Source organism: Hemicordylus capensis, chromosome 3, assembly GCF_027244095.1.
Source record: "Hemicordylus capensis ecotype Gifberg chromosome 3, rHemCap1.1.pri, whole genome shotgun sequence".
Lineage (NCBI taxonomy): Eukaryota > Metazoa > Chordata > Lepidosauria > Squamata > Cordylidae > Hemicordylus > Hemicordylus capensis.
In genome coordinates this window covers 23,504,822-23,525,090 of record NC_069659.1, presented here as the reverse complement: position 1 = coordinate 23,525,090, position 20,269 = coordinate 23,504,822, and the positions used below count along the sequence as shown (strand labels likewise).

The following is a 20,269-nucleotide window of genomic DNA, read 5'->3' as shown; positions in this document are numbered from 1 at the left end:
CACTCAGGTTCAGGTTAGGACTGAAGACCTTTTCCTCTCCTTCTTAGAGAGGGCCCTTTTCTGTTACTGGTAGGACAGGCAGAGAAAAGGTGAATGGGCCAAGCAAAGTAGGAGTGTGCACAAAACTGGTTTTCCTGGTTTGGTTCAAGTCCAAACCAGACTCAATCCAGACCAGGCATGTTCAGTTTTGTGCATCCTCGAACACCCCCCCCCCCCGTTTGGTTTGGGTTCAACCCAGTTCAGGGGTTAACAATTTAAAAAATCTTACCACCTCCAGGGGTGCTGCAACAGCCATGGGGGAAGTCTCTGGAGGTTCCCCCTCCCCTGCTGACCTCCCCTTTTATCATAACGGCATGGTTTGGCGGGGTTCAGGGCTTTGGGGAGTCCTCTGTGTACTTGCAGCATCCATTTTGGTGGCAGCCATGCATGCGCAATGGACACCTGCATCACACAAACCAGCTTGCACATCCCTAAAGCAAAGGAGGACCCATGCTTTATTGGCTCTCAGACTGAGACAGCACAGCTAAGCTATTCCCAGTGCATTGAGTCTAAATAGGGATGTGTGAACAGGCTCAAATCCAAACCTCTTCAACACTGCACTGCCTCGGTTTGGCTCAACCCTTGACTGAACCACCACCACCACCACCCCAGTTCGGGGGTTTGTCAAGCCTTTTTGTAAAAATAATAATAATGTTTTCTTGTCTTTTTAAAAACTTACCCCCTCTGGGGGCTTCTCCAAGGTAGTGCTGGTGAGTGTCTGCAGTAGTTCCCCCTCTCCCCTCCCGCCGGCCTCCCTCATTTTAAAAGATTGCCCGGTTCAGGCATCTTTGGCCCTTTCTGGGCCTTTTCCTCTGAGCGGTGGCCATTTTGGAGGCCGCCACACCTGTGCAGTTGAGTCACCCAGCCATCCAGGGTCCAGCCATGCAGGGTTGTATCACCCGGCCCAGCCTGGTCCAAACTTGAACCAAACCAGGTGGTTTTGTGCACACCCCTAATTCTAAATAGGCTGTATAAGCTGCTCTCTGCTTACATGATCAGCATGCTTCTGGTTCATCTAACAACATAGACTAAATTATTCTTCTAGAGTTATATACACCAACATAAAGTCTAACACTATTGTCTTAGTTTGTAACTTGCATGCATACCAAACCTGTGGTGCTGAGGCAGCAAAACCCCAATTATGTGAGCTACAATAATGGCAAAGCCTGCCCCTAAAAGCACATTATGTTACTATAGTCTTAAGGAAAGAAGGAGCTTTAACCCCAGCTGACCTGTTTTTGTCCTTTCACAGAACATGGACTGCAAACATGATGGATGTCAGAATGTTTGCAATCCAGATTCTGTGAGGGAACAAAAAAAATGTCAGGCTGGCCGGAATTAAATCTCCTACTCTCCTTACAAGCCAAAGTAACACAATGTGCTTGTAGGGGCAGGCCTGGGGCTGGGGCAATATCACCAGAGGTAGAAATGTCAAGAGGCAGGGAGGTGAGAGGCATGGTTGCTTATTTGAAAGTGCAGTGTAGGCAATATTCTATGAAAGAATAAGATGAAGGATTGGTAGGTAGAAGAGGCTTGAGGAAAAGGTCTGAATAGGATGGGATCATGATAAGAAAGCTCAAGTGGAAAGAAGGGAGTCTGAAATAACTCCACAGCATTGACCTTCTATAGAGAAAAACAGAGAGGAGGGCTAGGCTAAGGAGACAGGGAAGCTAAAGGCAGAACTGCACAACTTTGACCTGTTGGGCTACAATTTCCATCATTCCCAGCTAAAGTGACCAATAGTTAGGGATGAGGGGAGCGACAATCCAACAACCAATGGAGGGCCGACGTTGTACAGCCCTGGGGAAAGTTTATGAGCTGTGGGTTGAAAAGCAGGGACTGAAGAAGACAATAGGTGGTAGAGAGATGGAGTTGCGGAATGGCGAAATGAAGGAAACCATTGAGTAAAGGCAAAACTTCACAAAGGACCTGTGGAGAGTATGGACTGTGAACTCTTGGCAGGCAGGAAGTGGTGATTTAAAAGCCTAAAGATTCCAGGCAAGGAAGCCAAGGAGTATAGGCATTAGTGCCCACAGGACTTCTGTGGGGAAAAGATCCCACTGGTGGCCCCTACCCCACTCTAAATGGGTGTGTGCACATCAGTGCATGCACACCCTCATCCCGCCTCCTGCATCAACATCAGACACAGAGAGGCAAGGCCTGTATTGGGAAGAGTAGCCCCTCCCTTTTCTGGATACTCACCAGTCAGCACTTCAAACATTGGCTGGGGGCTGCTTTTGCTGCCTCTCTGAGGATCTTATCATGCCTCCTGTATCTGGCATTGATGCAGGGGATGTGGCCAGTATCAGGAAGAGGGCAGCTCCATCCCTCTTCCGATTCTTGGGAGTTTTTTTCTAAGCCTCACTGAGGCACAGAAAGAAGCTCCCAGCTAGTGCTTGATTGAAGCGCTATCAGAGGATCAAGAGAGAGATGGAGCAGCCCCTCTTCATGATACAGTCCAAATTAAGGGGGGCTATGTCTCAAGAATCCAGGAAGAAGGATGCTGCTTCTCACCCACTCTGCTCTGATGAAAGATGTTGTTTTTGTGGCCAGCTAATCCATTCTGGTCATTTGAAAGACTGAAAGGCAACCTAGCCTGTCATTTTATACGAACTCTGTTTCCCTCCCCCTCCCTCTCTGTGGCAGGTACTATAGAAATTGTGAAGTCTACCAGTAACCTTTGGAACTTAAATAACATATTTGGTTCATTTCAGGTTTGATTTTTATGTCCCTATTCTAGCAACGTTCAGAACCATTTCCTGCTGAGACCTGTTTGGGGAATGACAAACAAAAACATAAGGGATGAAAATAACAGCTATGTCTCCCCATAAGAACATATTAAAGACCAAAAGAGGGATTCTTTATTGGGCCTTGAAGAAATCAGTATTGCTCTTGGGTCCAGACATTATTTTAGAGAAAGAAGGAACATAGCATTCCAGTTTTTTAATGCATTTTATTTATAATCTGCATTCATTTATAATTGCCCAATATGTGGAGAAATAATATTTCTCCAGTCTATAAAATTAAGACAAAATAAATTTAAAACAAAAGATTTAAAAACAAATTTTAAAAAATAGAATTTAACTAAAAGCCTGCCTAAACAGGTATGTCTTGAGAGGTTTTTTTAAAAAAGCATTCAGAGATAGGGAAGCTTTTATTCAGACAGGCAGCAAATTCCAAAGGCCTGGGGCAACTATAGAGAGCTCCTGAATTGGAGTCGCCACAAACAAGCCGCGGTGATAACTGCAAACAGACTTCCTCTATCTCAGTAGGCCGCGGGGTTCATGACGAGGAGACAGCTCTCTTAAGCACCTTGGGTCCAAGTGGTTCAGGGCTTTATATGCAATAACCCCACATTGTATTTTGCCCAGAAAAATACTTGACAGCCAGTGCAGTTCTTTTAATCTAAGAGTAACACGATCTCTTCGGGTTGCCATGCATGCCATGGGCCCAACTCTGCAGTTGTTTGTAAACTCAGGCCATCCATGAGATTGTTCTCTGATTTATTTATTTATTACAGATATTGTGCAGAACAATCATATGTATTTTAATCATACGTAAGTTTCTTGGAGTCCAGTGAGGCTTCCTAGTAAGGGTGTGGTTTGCACCTTATATTTGGGAAATTCCAGCCAACCTAAACCAGCTCTTGGTGGGTTTTGCTGATGGGTGCTATTTTACCATCACTTCAACTACTGCTGCAGGCAGCAGCCTCAACTGTCTTATGGATGGCCCAGTACATGCCAGTCCTGAAGAAAAATTAACAACATTAGATGAAGACTTCTGATTCTTATGATGATTTGTCCTTGTAACTTCAGTCAAAATACATGTCTGGATTAACCATTCAGCTAAAGAATATGATAAGGTGGAGCAAGGAATTGGGTATATATTTTGTTCCTATATTTTATCCTGAATTCAAAGTATCATCAGCAGTAGCCCTCTCTTATGTTATGTGCTGATTATCTTATTATTATTTCCTGTGCCCAGGAAAAATGCGTCCCGGCAGCCCAGCTGATTGGCTGGGCTGTGGGGGCGCCTGATTGGTCCTGGTGCACCCAGGAGAATTGCCTGGCTGGGCGGCTGCAGAGGCAAGGCGGTGGGCCCAGCCGCGGTGGACCATGCGGCGGCGGCGGGCCCGGCCGCGGAGGCAAGGTGGCGGGCCCAGCCACGGCGCAGAAGAAGGCGGCGGACCAGCTAGAGGCACAGATGCTCTGTGCCCGGGCCCACTAGTAGGAATAAACATTCTTGGGGTAACAATGTAATGGAAGGGTGCTGGTTATGCTAAGTAAAACCCCATGTTAGGCCTCAAAAGTCTACAGGCCTGTCTTTGCTAAATAACAAGCTTCCAATAGTATTTGCTTAACTTGATACAAACAGCAGCAAAATGTCCAAGCAAGTGATGTTTGCTTTTTAGAAAGGAGAGCTGGACTTGTGGTAGCCAGCATGACTTGTCCCCTTAGCTAAGCAGGGTCTGCCCTGGTTGCATATGAAAGGGAGACTAGAAGTGTGAGCACAAGTGTGAGCACTGTAAGAGATTCCCCTCATGGGATGGAGCCGCTCTGGGAAGAGCAGAAGGTTCTAAGTCCACTGGCTGGCATTTCCAAGAGAGGGCTGAGAGAGATTCTTGCCTGCAACCTTGGAGAAGCTGCTGTCAGTCTGTGAAGACAATACTGAGCTAGATAGACCAACAGTCTCACTCAGTATATGGCAGCTTCCTTTATTCCTATGTTCCTAATCAATAATGTGAATGTTTAACTGCCACAGCTTCTGGCTGAATGTGTGTGTGGGTGAGAACGTATGGAAGTCTAGGGACTTAGCAGCTATGCGACTGATGAGAACCCTTGGGAATCTACTCCCCCATGACCTGAGGAAGGCATCTCCTGGTTTGGGTCCTGGATATCTGAGGGACCGCCTGCTCCCAAGGGTTGCTGCCCGCTTGACGAGGTCACCTGAGGGGCCTCTGCTCTGGGTGCTGACAATAAGGGAGGCTTGGCTGTTGTGCACTCAGGACAGGACCTTCTCTGTTGCTACCCCCAGACTCTAGAATGCTGTCCCGGTGGTTATTCACTCCTCAGTCACCATCACAGCTTTTAGAAATCATGTTAAATCCTGGCTTTTTACCCAGGCCTTTATATGATTGTCTCTGCTACTGCTCTTTGTACTTCGTATTTTGTTTTGTTTTTATGCTTGTGTTTTAAATTTTTAAATCAGATTTGTTTTATATTTTTAGCTTAGTATTTTAATTGTGTCATTTTTACAATCTTGTTTTTAAATTCTGCTGTAAACTGCCTTGGGATTGTTTTAATGAAAGGCAGTATATAAATAAACAAAACAATAAATAAATAAATAAATAAATAAATTTGACCTTGACAGGAAGCCAAGGCCTGACCCTGTTGGAGTGGTCTGACCCAGAAGAATCCTTGAGGGACTTTCCAAGTGATGAGTAGGCAGGTCTGGTTGCCCCATTTTCCAGAAATGTGGGCGGCAAGAGGCATTTCTTTTCTGTCCACATTGCTTCCAAAAAATCATGTCCAGCTGAGTTCTCTAGAGTTGTGAGGGGGCTAGTATGCCCCCCCCTTAATTTAAACCTGGAACCATTAGTCACTCGCTGTGACATTTTTAACGACTTTTTTTGAGGATATAATTTCTCACATTCGGATTGAGCTGGATTCCACAGTACTGCAGAGTCTAATGTGAAGGTGCAGAATGGGGACTAAGGCTGAAGGGGGGAGATGAAGATGGGGAGGAGAGACAGAGAACTAGGGGCACAGATGCTCTGTGCCAGATCAGCTAGTTGTTTTTATTGTGTCTTGTGTATTTTAATCTATGTTGATTTTTTTCATATTTTAAATCTTGTACACCTAGAGATGTACATATCTATGACTTTGTACATATCAGTGACTTCTTCCTCCAGAAAGATCCTGTATGTGAGATTACTCCAAATCTTAGAATGCTCCCATACCCATCACCTGAAATATTTAAAAACTGGACATTAATATTACAATATTACAAATGTTACATTAAAATATTTTAAAGCATCCGTGCATGAACCTTATTCCCTCTTTAAAAGATAATAGCAATAAGGCTTTGGATAATATCATTCATTTTCATGATCATATGTATCCCAATTTAAGCAAGGAAGATTGAAAACGTCTTAATCTCAGTTAAGCAGCAATACAGTATATTCATTTAAAGTGGTAACACAATGGTAGAATGGGCTTCTAATATTGCCCTGAGTGACATCACTGTTGATACATCCCATTTTAATCTTATTTCTTTACTGAATCAAACAAGGGGCAGGTCCAAACAGTCCTACACACTCAAACTCTGGAATAGTAATGACTAGATAGAAGGACTACGTGAAGCAGATTCTCTTTCTCTGCAGTACCGGGGAAAGCATAGGGTTTTCTGGGAAATGTAGTCTTTTCTGGGGTTACATTCATTGCTGCAGCCTCAGGAAAAACTACAATTCCCAGGAAAACCTGTTCTTTTCACAGGACTTCAGAGGAGAAAAAGAAGAAATATGTTTCAGGAGTCATTTTAAAATGACACAGAAAAAGACACTTCTACCTTGATAGAATAAGATAAAAATAAATAGAGCCAGCCCGTCTTCTGCCTCTGCTTATAAATATCTAGACAGTTCAGGGAAGGGTAGCAAAGTGGGAGGGGGAAAAGGCCAAATCTTCAGCTATGAATTGAAGCTTTAGCTCTGAATTTGGTTGATGTGGAACCCACCCCAGTTCAAAGACCCAAATGCAATTGAAGTGGGGTTGCTTCATACAACCGTAATGACTAGGGATAGGTACATCTATCCAGAAGCAACTCCCACTGTGTCCAATGGTGCATACTCCTAAGTAAATATGCATTGGATTGCTTACCTGGAAATATACCTCCCTGAATGCAGTGACTTAAATCCTGACTAATGAGGCACCAGTGCAATGGGAGAAGCACGTGTGTAGCACCAGTGCTTCTGAAGAGTTCCAGATTAACATTGAACCACTGCTAGGGAGTGTGTATGTAGAATTTCAGCAACCTCCCTTTCCCCAGGAAGCCCTTTTTGTCCAGGTTATTTTATGTGCTGCCACAGCAGCTCGGCTCCTCAGTGGTGGAGGGCCAGCAGCAGTTTCCCTAGCCCCCCCTGGCAATCCCCCACCATCAGCGCCTGCAGGGATCCGGTTCAGGCCTCCGTGCAAGCACAGAGGCCATTAGTGGCCATTGCTTTGCAAGCACTAGAACCAGTCGAACTGGGCCTGGTTCGACTCAAGACTCCGAGCAGCCCCAGTTTGGGAGGGCCAGTCAGGTTCGAGCATGAACCAGGATGGTTTGAATCAAATCCAGTTCAATTCAAGCCAGTTCGCACACCCCTACACTCACTCTTTCTTCGTCTGGATGTCTGCCACTAAGACTTACTTCTGAGTAAACATGTATAGCATTGCATTCTTTCTCTCAGATCTGATTCAGATATTTAAGACAATCCTCACTTTCCATGGCTCCCCTTCATTTCACAGTACAGGAAACACAAATGTTTTGTCATGTTAAAAATCCCCTGCACAAAGGAAAGATGGCATTTTAAGGAGAAAGCTAGACTAGAATCCCCCCACCCACCCCCACCCACCCCCACACACATGCTTGCCCATCTACCATATAAACTCCACTGCCTTCAACACGGCCCATGGTTATCTCTTTAGATCATCTTTGCTTTAGCACCCTCTCTGGTTCGCTTCAGCCCTCTCAAAAATTTGGAACTATTTGCCTGAACAAAAGCAAATGCAAAAAACCCTCTAAGCACAGATGCCCACAGATTACACACAATAGCTCAGACTGAGGAGTAAGAGGACTTTAAAATGTAAGGACTTCAGTTTTAATATTCCGCCACCAAGCTGATATTAAATGAAGCCCAAATGCATGTTATAGGGTGTTAAGGATTTAACTTGAAAATTCTCCAGCACGCTGTTATTGATCCCACTCTGCAGGGACCCTATTGCTTCCGATCTGCCTGTTTTCTGTCACAAAGAGAAACAGCTAGAACATTTTACTTTTTGGAGCAGCAGCCTGATAAAGTGGTTGGGAAAGTATCTGAGGAAACAAACCAACCATATGCTCAGAATCCCCCCAGTAGTACAGCAAACCTAGCAACAACCAACTGGACACAACGTGAGCTGCAGGAATTTGCAGTCTCTCCAGCCCTGGCACCTTCCAAGGAGCTGTTTGTATTTTAAACTATAAGAAGTGGCATGAGTTATCTCGGCTTTTTCGGAAACTGACAGAAAACCTAACATGCAAGCTGTTTGCAGGAACATATGGAGGGCGCAAAGCAACAGTGGGAAATTATACAGTGCATTGAGAGGGATTGGGTGGAGGGGAGAATTCTCTTGGAAGCTGGAGCCAGCAAGACAACTACATTCAGGAGAACTATTTTAGCAGCCGCGCAAATATCACTCCTAAATAACAAGTCGGTCATCACCATTGTGATTCAGAGAGAGAGAGAGATCTTCTTGACAATCTCCAGGATGGTAGAAAAAATCTAGAAATGCCGACTATTCTTTGGCACATATGTTGCAGTAAGTGGACATAACACATTCTTCTATTGGCTCGGGGCAAATTGCAGCTGAGAAAAGCCAGGTCAAATGTTCACATCAAGGCCAACAGATATTTCTGTCTTCTGAATTTCCCTTACAATGTGGTCTTCCCCCCCCCCCACACACACGTTTTCTTTTCACATATCAGGATATCAAGGTTCAGGTTTGGCATCCTAACTTGGATGTCCTTAGCAAATCATTCACAGCAATACCTAAATTAGGGCCACATTTGAGGATCTTGTATTCATGGCTAGTAGTAAATTTATTACAGTCCTTAGACCAGCTTAACACTTAAAATAATATATTTATAATTTACAAAATATTCAAATTGCTAATACAAACTCTACAAAGTTTGGATGCAACAAACCAAAACTTGGCCACATTTATAGAAGTAACAGATTTAAAATTTGACAGCAAAAAATCCAAGTAAAATTGATCCGTATGGCCAGGATGATTCTTTAACAAAGGAGCAATAAACTTAATACGAGCATCCCTATAAAATTGGCATAAAAAGAATAACATGAACAACTGACCCTATATCACCTGAGCCACAAAGGCAATGACACAATGCATATGGAACTCGTTTATATTTCCCGTCTAGGAGTGCAGAGGGAAGGGCATTCAAACGAGCAAGGGTCAATGCTCTCCTAAGCTGTATTCATGGCTAAGGTGATTAAGCTGCTGCCCAATAATCTGCTTCTTTACTCAGAAGTAGGTCCCACCAGGTTCAGTCGGATTTACTCTCAGGTAAGTGTGCACAGGATTTGCAACACAGTTCATATATCTGCTTATTTCTTCATTACATTTACTGACTGATCCTAAACATATATATTCTGGTTTGCTGGTACCAGGAATGTAGCCCAGGAATGTGAATTTTTGAAGCAATTACCTGAGAAAATTCTCCGTTGTTTCTTCTTTAGAGCAACTCTGATACTATCCTTTGAATTTCATGTTGGAGGAATTTTGGTGTTTACTCTATGTAGTCCAAGTAAGTGTGCTTAAAATTGCAGTCCTTTACTCAGAAGCAAGTTCCACTGAACTGAATGACACGAACTGAATGACACACCTATCATGCATGGTGTGGAGAAAGTTGATAAAGAGAAATATTTCTCATTCTTGCTTAACACTAGAACCAGGGATCATCCAATGAAATTGATTGCCAAGAAATTTAGGACCAACAAAAGGAAGTACTTTTTCACACAACGTATAATCAACTTGTGGAATTCTCTTTCACAAGATGTGGTGACAACCAACAACCTGGATGGGTTTGGGTAACTGGATAATGGATAAGTTTTGGATAACTTTGGATAATGGAGGACAGGTCTATCAATGGCTACTAGTTGGAGGGCTATAGGCCACCTCCAGCCTCAGAGGCAGGATGCCTCTGAGTACCAGTTGCAGGGGAGTAACAGCAGGAGAGAAGGCACGTCCTCAACCCCTGCCTCTAGGCTTCTCAGCAGCACCTAGTAGGCCACTGTGTGAAACAGGATGATGGACTAGATGGGCCTTGGGCCTAATCCAGCAGGGCTGTCCTTATGTCCTTATTTTCTTATGTGCTTGTGAAGAATCATGCACAGGACTGCAGAGGAAAGCAGCCTTAGAGTTCAATAGCTATGTGCATTTACTTAACAAGTTCAATGGAACTTCTCCCGAGTAAAGATGCATAGGACTGCCGTCTAGTAGGAGCCTGATCCTATGCATGTTTAAGGACTGGTTCAGATGTCATGAGGAACCTCAGGAAATTCTGAGGGTAATGGAATCATACCACTTACCACCTTTTCAATGACTATAGCCATAAGCAAATTTTGAAGTTAATATTATTACCCACTGGCAAGAGGATATTAAGCCATCTATTATATTAATTCTCATAGATGTGCCTCTCTGGGGATGCGTCCTGGCAACCCAGCGGATTGGCTGGGCGGTGGAGGCGCCAGATTGGCTGGGCAGCGGTTGGCCGCGTAGGGAAGTGACCACTTGGGGAGGAAAGGAAAGAAAGGAAAGCGGGCAAGTGGAGAGGAGAACTGAACGGACTGGGGCAGAAGGGAGGGGGGAAGCTGAGGGGAGAGAAAGCGGCGGAGCCTGGCTGGGCAGAGACAAATGGCTGGCCGCTTCGGAAGACGCTTGCTTGAGAGAAGGCTGTGCAGGAAGGAGCCGGCTGAACGCTCAGTCACCCAACACCAGGGACTGGAGGAAGGAGGCGGCGGCAATGGCCAGCAGGGAAAACACAAGCAGGCTAAAAAGCGGAGGTGGGAGGGAAAGCACGAATGAGAGAAAGAGAAAGAGAGAGAAAGAGGAGGAAACGGAGGAGGGAGCAAGCTGGGGCAGAAGGCTTGGGGGGAAGGGACTGGGGCTGAAGGCTGGGGGGAGGGGAGGGGAGTAGGGCAGAAGGTGGGGGGAGTGTACGGCTGCACAGATGCTCTGTGCGGGATCAGCTAGAATTTTTACAAAACTCTTAAATATAAAAGTTAGTAAGGCTGTTCTCACAAGCAGGCCAGCCCAGACTGAGTGAGACTGCTTGTGTTGAGTGAGACTGCTTGTCTGCTCCTGCCCTCCTACTTAGCCCAGCTCTTAGTCAAGATTAAAGGAACAAGTGTGCCCTTAGCTGCCAGAATTATGTGTCTCCTTGGGCTATACACAGTCTGAGCAGACACAGAGATGAGCACCTAGAGCGCCTGTCTGATGAGGGAATCCCTCAATGCACAGCAGTCAGCGTGCAGTGCATTGTGGGATTTCTGGAGGCTGGGATGTATCACCTCGGCCTCCGGAGATCCATGCTGCTTGGTGCAGTGCAGATTGTCTGGGAGCATGGTCCGCAGTCCCAGCAACATTTGCTCTGTCGTCTGCAGGGAAGGTGAGATGGACTCAGCAATCCCCCCGCCTGCCTGTCCCCCCCCCCCCGGTCATGTGAATGGTCTCAGAGTGTGAAATGGGCAAAATACATCAATAATGGAATCAGAATGCTGCCCAAAAATTCTGATTCTGTTCCCAGTGTATTTTGCATGCTTCATACCCTCTCTATACTATTTAACAGTTTGTAAAAATACAAAGCAAGACCACAATAAGCCTAGCCCAATATGACCAACAAAACACTTAAAGCCAGGACAAAATAATATACAAATTATACAATAATATTTATTCAAAATGTGTTATTAAATTACTATTTGATTAAGTATTATTTTATATTTTGTATATTATTTTGTTCCGGCTTTAAGTGTTCTGCAAAAATATGGCCTTATGGTAGGAGATGTCTTCTTGCCAATGGGTATATATAGTATTAAACTGAAAATTTGCTTATGGCTACAGTCATTGAGAAAGCAGTAAGATGCCTGATTCCATTACACTTGGAATCGCCCCTTGTGATTCACAAGTCGGGATCCTTGTGATGTCTCTGAGCTTCAGGAGAGTGCAATTCCCCCTCTCAGTTCCATGTGAGTGTCCACTTCCCTTCTAGATTAAAATAAACCAAGATCGGCCATGATGTCCAAACCCACTGCTCTTGGTTTATTCCAGCCCACATGTTTCAAATGAGGCAAAATCTGTTTGGTTTGAAGCAAAGCTTGAAGTAAGTTATAGATCTCAGCTTATTTGAAGTAAATGCGCTAGAACAGAGAAGTGAAGTCCAGGAAAAGAAGTGGAAGGGGAATCTCCCTCCTCGAACTCCCCCCCCCAAGTTTTTTCCAGGCCTTCACATCTCTAGGTTAGAATAAACTGAGATTGGTGAGTTCAGACAGCATAACCAATCTTGGTTTATTTTAACCTAGAGAGAGAGTGGACACTCGCACGGGGATGGGGATGGAAATCACACACTCCCAAGGCTCAGAGACATTGTGTGGATTCTGGCTTTACCCGAGGTTCTGCATGATATCTGAACCAGCGCAGAATGAGTTCAGCACGATTTACTCCCATATAAGTGCACATGAGATTGCCGCCTTGAGGTGCATACCAGTACATTTACTCAGAAGCAAGTACCATTGCATGCAATGGAGCTTACTTCCAATTATGTAGTACGTACAACCTTAGACTATTAATTAGATTAGGGCCATTTCACACATTGTGTGACAGCAAACCCAGCTTTGCTACTCAGCTTCCAAGAAAGCCCATCCTGGGTCTTCAAAAAACATACCTGTACGACGTGTGTGCGCAGACACACTTACCACATTCATATCTTACACATTTTAAAGGTGTATATCTTAAAATACTTACCTGAAAGTTACACCTAAAAATCATAAGGCATGATGTAGCCAGATTCATTTCTTTCCACACAGAGGTTTTTTAAAAATGTAATTCTTTGATACAAAGGCTGTAACTCAAGGAAACAAACCCAAATAACAGCACCTTAAAACCTTCTTCTCACATCGAAAGGTGCTTTTTGCCTTAAAAAAGAAAATCTCCACAAAGAACTCTTTACCCTTTGGTGACCCCCTCTGGTCCCTGGGTCCATTCCAATGCAATCAACTTTCCCTTTGCAGAATCAATAGTTTTCCTGGAGTACCAAGCTTAGCTTTTTTTGCGGTGGTGCGGGGGGATAAATTGCATAAATCAAGCATACTAATTCCCCCAATAGGCTCCTATGTCAGCAACTTATTCAGCGGATTTCAGCTAATGTACTAGCCCTAACCTTTCCTTCTTCTATGGTCTTGATGCTGACCAAAATCCACATGTTTCATGTGACTTAGTCTTCTCCTTTGTCTTAGGGCTTCTGTTACCCTAACTGCTGCATTATGTTTGCCTGAGCAGTTCCTGTGATCTCTCTTTAAAAGTTAGGCTATCTTTGCCATATAAAATCTTATTCCTTTTTCAAATCCTAGGATATACTTTTTGCTATTACTCAGTATTTCCATAGAGATTTTTTTTAAAAAAAACACAGATTGTAGTCTGCATGCCTATGCCATTCATTGGTAGGCCACGGTGATCTGCTTATAGATTTTTTCTGCTCTCAGTTCCAAAGATTCCCAGCAAATTCAAACACCGTCCGCATGTCATTTAATCCTCCTATTAACCATGTAAGATAAGTAAGAAGTGCTGCTTTAAAACATTTAGCTTTCCAAAACAGAAAGCAGCTTACATCCTGACTAAATTACTCGATAGAAGTCCTACTGAAATTGAATAGTCCTTTAGAGTAACTCCTGCATTGTGCTACCTTAGTCTAGATGTCAGCCAGCATTTCTATGTAGGAAGAACTGGATGGAAATCGGTGTGTTTAGTGATTGCATACACACTCGGCTCATTGCATGTGCATGCGCTAAGAAAGTACGCCCAATGGACAAGTTGAAAAGATACATCTGGCAACACATGTGAAGAAGTTCTCAGAACAAATGTTTAGGGGTCATTTGCACGAAAAATGACCAAGTTAGTCCCCTGCTCATGGAGCAAAGAGGCACCTTTAAAAAATTTATTTTTTAAACTGGTGATTCTCTTTATTTAGCAGGTCGAAAGCAACTGGCCCTATCCATCCCCAGCACAGCATCCCTCCAGTGGCTGTTGCTGGTGTCTATTAGATGTTTCTTTTTCAGACTGTGAGCCCTTTGGGGACAGGAGAAAATTTTTATTTTATTTATTTCTATGTAAACTGCTTTGAGGACTTTTGTTAACAAGCAGTATATAAATATTCGTCATATTCGTGTTTGTCATCATAAAAGCCCCACGGGCAATCTAGGGATGTACTGGGCATACGTTGGGATATCCATGGAGGACATCCCAATGGGTGCACTCCCAGCATCCCCCCCAACCCGTTCTTCTCTGCACGTCGTGCCTGCTGCTTTGTTCAAACTGGTCCAATATCCGCTTCTGTTTCAAGTGCATGCCCTGAAACAGATACCTGCACGATGGTCACTTGTGAGGAACAGCACGTGGCTGTTGTGCCTTTTGCTACCCAGAAATGATTTCTGAATGGAGGATTTTTAACATCTGAAGCTCCCACATCAATATGGACTCAAGATTAATGACTGAGCAGGAAGAGAACTTGTTTATATATTGGTATGTTTAAGGGATGTCTACACCACCTTTTGATCAAAGGATCCTCAAGGCAGCTTACAATGAATGAGAGTAACAATAATTAAACAACAAAAACCTCACACAATCAGCTCAGCAGCCATTAGCCCTTTTGCGGAAGGCTGAAGGTAGAGGATTATTCCCTTTGCTTCTGGTCCTTGAGCAACTGAGAGTTGGAGCAGAGCGTTCTTCTGGGCAGGGAGGAAGAAAGGGAAGAGGGGAAGCAAGTTCCCTGCAGCTGCTCCTTCCCTGGTCAATGGAGGAGGCCAGACTGATCTTTGCCTTGCCAACATATTCTTCCTGGGAGGCAGAAATTTAACCTCCCACTGATCCTTAGACCTCCTAGGTCTTCTAAGACTGGGGTCTTCTACAGGGGAAACAAATACAATACCCATTGCCCTTTATATTGACTTTTCAGCCTTACCAATGGAGAATTGAAAATGTGCAAGGTGAACACTAACTTAGGGCCACCATCAAGGTTCATCAATGAACATGCCTTGAGCTCCTTTCGTTGCTGGAATAGTGCGAATCTTCCCAACCACTCTTTTAGACCAGTGAAGAGTTAAACAATCTACATTGTATTTACGAAACTAGTTTCGGCTGATGCAGAAAAATTAAAGTTGTCTTTCAAGATGCCAGCTACCCAAATTGGATCATTAAAAAAAGAACTATTCCTTATTCCTAGAATAATTTGAAGGGAAGGGAAGTCATGTGATCCACCACATCTATAATAACAGAGAATCCTTTGTACCCAAAAGATACAGCACCAAAATCAAATGGTCCAAGTACATATCCCAGCATTTGCTAACATTCACTTTCTGTCCCATCCCATCTCCTCTCCTCTCCATTTTTACAAATGTACTGTAGATTGTAAGATCCCCAGGACAGGGACCTGGGCTTTGTTCCATACATTACCCTCACTATGCACACAGACAGAGCTACAGAAATCAAGATGTGATTTGCTCATTATTAGATGACAAAATTCAAAAGAATAAAAGTATTCACCTATTTGCAAATAATTTCATCCTCAGAATTCTCAGTCTTTCCCACCTGTATCCCATTCTCCAGAAGCACTCATTACTCACTGCACTGGCATAAGAGTTCTATATATTTAGGCAATTAGTCGATATTTCTTGTGCTTTCATTTTTATTCTAATTTTTTTTGTACTGGCAGACATCCAATACACTGCGCTCTTGACTATCATAACTTTTATGCTCACACTTATTCAATCATATAGTTAAATTCAAATTGGCAGACAGAGCCACAGTTTAAGAATTTCATTTTCTCCCTCCCCACCCTTGGAACATTCTTTGTTCACTTATCAATCATGTTTCATTCACATTGAGAACTTTGTTCTGCTACTTTAAAATAAGTACTTTTGCCTCATACATGCTCAGAACTTTGTTCGCTCTTTTGCAGGTGAATATTAGACACTTGAGAAGCTGTTAAGGAATGACAATGGGGAAGATGCTGAAATATTTAAATACCCTCATTGCCCATTGTGTCAGAGCTATTCCCCCCCCCAATTCCTTTTCTATTCACAGTAATTTAGGGGCAAACTACACATTACACACAAAGGTGTATTAGAAAGCCCACCAGACTTTTCAATAAAAAGTACTCCTAGGAGGCTGTGGTTTTGAACAGAAAAATAATAAGAGTGAGGAGGGAATGCTCCCATGGGTAGTTTTTCTGCTCAGATTCTCTGCCAGCTACTTTTTCAGGGTTACAGTTTCTTCTTGTCTTCATCAACTATAATTGATAATAGTATGTACTGGCAAGGTAATTTCAGATTTCTACTGAAATTTCAAAATGATGAATCACACCATCACTGATTTCCAAAGTTCACCCAACTACTTATTGTGAAGTTTTGTAACTCAGTGTCTGGATCCTAGAGAATGCAAAACGGATCAGTTTAGGTGCAGAACCATAGTGCCCTGGAAGATTAGAGTTTGTCTGAAAGGTCTTTCCGGGTTTTTAAACTTCACTTTTGCCCATAATATTGCAAGCATGAGCGTTTGAGTGAAAGAAAGGACATATTTCATGAGCTGCCAATCATTATATATTTCCAAAAGTTTACCAAGGTGGGAAAACTTTAAGTAATGACTACAAATTACATGTCATTTATACAGATAGATGAGGAGAAAAATGACACCAGTTGTATACTCAGGGAGGGAGGGGGGCGGGTTTGGATATGACATGAATAGACATAACCAGCCAAACACATGTCGATTCATCCACAGATAAGAATGAGGCTCACTATAAGCTGTGAAACCACAACAAAATCACCCGCCTCAGCTCATCTTCCAGCTGCTGGTGAATATTCCACAAATCTATCCTCTTATCCACTGCCTCGATCAACAGAGAAATAAATCTGTGCATTTTTATATAATTCCAGCTTGCTTCCCCCACCTCCTGTCCTCCAAAATCTTGATGATTGCTAGAACACATTTTAAACCTCAAACCTGGCTGATTCAGAAGGATGCTGCGTAACCCCAACCAAATCCCTGCCTGAACTTGTACACAACTCAACTTAGAGCAACACACTGATTACAAGGGCCAATTTTCAGAGGCAATTCGGTAGCCAGCTTCACATCTGGCTTTTGCATTTCTTTTCTCTCCTCCACCCTTACTGCCAAAGATTCTCCACATTCTGGGAACTTTACACATGCAAAAAAAAAAGGGGGGGGGATACAATTACAATTTAAAAGAAATGAATGGCCCCCAGCTAAGTGGATCTTGTCCCTTGCCTTCTTCTGCTGCTGCCTCTTTTCACAACTCAGTCGTGAGAATACTTCAGCTGCAATACCAGCCAAGCGAACCCCCTTCCTCCCAGCTACAACTTTGAGGGAAAGAAGCAAAGCGGTTTCCAGACCAGAGCACGCTGGGCAAAGCAGACACATTAGCTTAAGAACAGGGTCGAAAGAGAGATGGGTACATTTTCAGCTATCACTAGGATCGGCTTCATCCCAATCCAGCCCAAAGGAACCACGAGCCCGTTCACAAACTACAACCAGAGAGCAAATCAGTGCCTCTTTGCTAAAGGGAAGAGAGAAAGCGAGTCACTTACCGCGGTTCTGACAGTCTCTCTCTCTCTCTCTCTCTGTCCTCTTTGCCTGCTCTTCAGCTCTGCTCTCCCATCGCCCTTTCTTAGCCTTTCGGAAGATATACCAGTCCCTTAGGGTCCTTGTTGTCAGCCCGGGGGGAACAGCCAGGAGTTTCTTTGCAAGGAGAATCTCTATCCTTTCATTCCAAACCGGGCATCGGAGCTAGAGCGATGTCACTGCTGGGAAGAGGGAATTCAGGTACAAATACAGCATCCGTCTAAGCCTACAGATTTCCCACTTTGAGGTTGGCTTAGCAGCGTCTCTCTCTCTCTCTCTCGCTCCTTCTCTCTCTGTCTCTTTTTAATGCTTTCCCCCCCGATTTAGATTGGGATGATATTGGGGAAATAGGTGAAAAGACCTCTTCTGGTTGGTGATGCTCTCTCTACAGCGATTTCTCCTCCAATGCCTCCTCGCTTGCCTTACGCTCGCCGCCTCTGAGTGGCTGTGTGCCTCTTGCAAGCCCTGCGCGTGTGTCCCTCTCTTAAACACTCACACACTCACCGACTCTCTTACTCACACACACGCACCTATACAGAGCGCCTCGCTCGCTGCCTCTTGGTGGAGAAAAAAAGAGAGGTTAATTTAGTATATCCCCGGGCTTAATGCACCCTTTGCTGCCAGAAGGGGATTTAAAAGTCTCTCTCTCTCTCTCTCTCTCTCTCTCTCTCTCTCACACACACACACACACACACACACACGAATGAAATATCTTGATCACTGGGAGATGGCCATACTGATTTTGAATGGTCCGGTTTGATCATAGGTTGTGATCCTATGCACAGTTACTTGGGAGTAAGCCCCACTGAACTCAGTTGGGCTGTAAAGGCAGACAGCCTCGCATCATTCTTCTTGGCATTTTGAACCAAGTTGGCTTTTTATATGTAGTGGTGCAGCGGGGAAATGTTTGACTTACAAGCAGAAGGTTGCCGGTTCGAATCCCCGCTGGTATGTTTCCCAGACTATGGGAAACACCTGTATTGGGCAGCAGTGATATAGGAAGATGCAGAAAGGCATCATTTCATACTGCGCGGGAGATGGCAATGGTAAACCCCTTCTGTATTCTACCAAAGACAACCACAGGGCTCTGTGGTCGCCAGGAGTCAAAACTGACTTGACAGCACACTTGATCTTTATAGAAGATATTGTTATCCACTTTGGTGACCTGTAGGTCACAAGGCAGTGTATAAATTGAATACATCCATAAAATGTGTGTCTCTCTCTTTGTGTGTGTGTATGTGTGTGTGCAGTTTTATTGATTTGTGTTCTATCTGTCTGTCTGTCTATCTAGCTATCTTTCTAGTTATCTATCTAGTTTCTTTGATAGGTCCCAGTGATCAGTATATTCCTGATTTCACAGGAAAAAGCTTAAACTTGAGTGTTTTTAATTGTTCTTTGCAGGGTTTTGCTTTCTTGCTTTTTATTATTTGAATAATAGAGGAAGAACTCTGGCGGAATTCAGCTCCGGGAACATGCAAAGTAATATTTTGCAGACCAATGACTTCTCACAAGAAAAAATCTCCATTATTTCCAAGGGACATACCTCCTAAGAAGGTATGCTTAGGCCACAATCCAAATGAGATGGCCTGATCCTCTGCCGAGTTAGGCACACCCATGCCCAATGATTTCAGTAGACTCAGGCACAGCGAGCTCAACAATGATTGGGTCGTGTTACATGGAATGAAACCTAGTGGAATCCATGAGCTAAAACACATCCAAGTCTGCTTTGGGTTATAGTCTTTTTTTAAAAAAGAAAAGAATTTTGACTTGGATCAAATGGAGTGAACCTTGCTTTCAATCCAAAGATATACAACTAATCTATAGAATTCTCTGCCATCAGATGTGGTGATGGCCTCCTATTTGGAAGGCTTTGAGCAGGACAGACTATTAAGTCTATTAATGGCTATTAGCCTTGCTCGCTGTAGGCTACCTCTAGGTTCAGAGGCATGATGCAGAGGGGCAACAGCGAGAGAGCGGGCCTGACTTTCCTGTATATGGGCTTCCCAGAGGAATTAGGTGGGCCACTGTGGGAGACTGGATGCTGGACTAGATCGGATGTGGGGCTGATCCAGCAGGACTCTTCTTGTGTTCTTATGGCACACGCTAGGAAGAAGGGGAAGGATTTCCAAGGCAAAGGGAACTCTTCTGTCAGACTTGGGAGACCTAATACCCAGGGGCAGTCCTTCCATAAGGCAAGGTGAGGCAGTGGTCTCAGGTATCAGAATATTGAGGCATGAGTAGGGAAGCAAGATGCACCCTGCCTCTACCACAGGAACTGCTTCTTGGGACTGGTCTGACCCTTGCAAACTTCGCATAGGGCGCCTCTCTTCACACTCCTTGCAAAGCTTGCAAGAAGCACAAGGTTCAGTTCTTTGCCCTGAACTGAACAGTCCATTCATTGCTGCAATCTACTAGCCACATACTATGGGGATGATTCATTGATTTGACCAGGAATACATTGGAGCATGTGCCCAATGGGAGATGTGCCCTCAGCTATTCTCTGCAGCTTGATCTCTATGCTACTATTTTAGAAAGTAAGTAGAATTGTTTTCCATACTCCA

The 20,269-nt window shown here is 43.9% G+C and overlaps 1 protein-coding gene across 4 annotated transcripts in view; it reads right to left on the bottom strand.

Annotated features, from left to right (window-relative positions):
* The window catches only part of CNTN5 (contactin 5), a 1,193,410-nt gene extending 1,175,214 nt beyond the window's left edge, over nucleotides 1-18,196 (bottom strand). For all 4 annotated transcript variants that reach the window (XM_053307214.1, XM_053307213.1, XM_053307217.1 and 1 more), the window contains exon 1: nucleotides 17,675-18,196. The gene's annotated coding sequence lies outside the window, so the exon portion shown is untranslated. The remainder of the gene's footprint in view (nucleotides 1-17,674) is intronic.
* Between the last annotated feature and the right edge of the window lie 2,073 nt (nucleotides 18,197-20,269).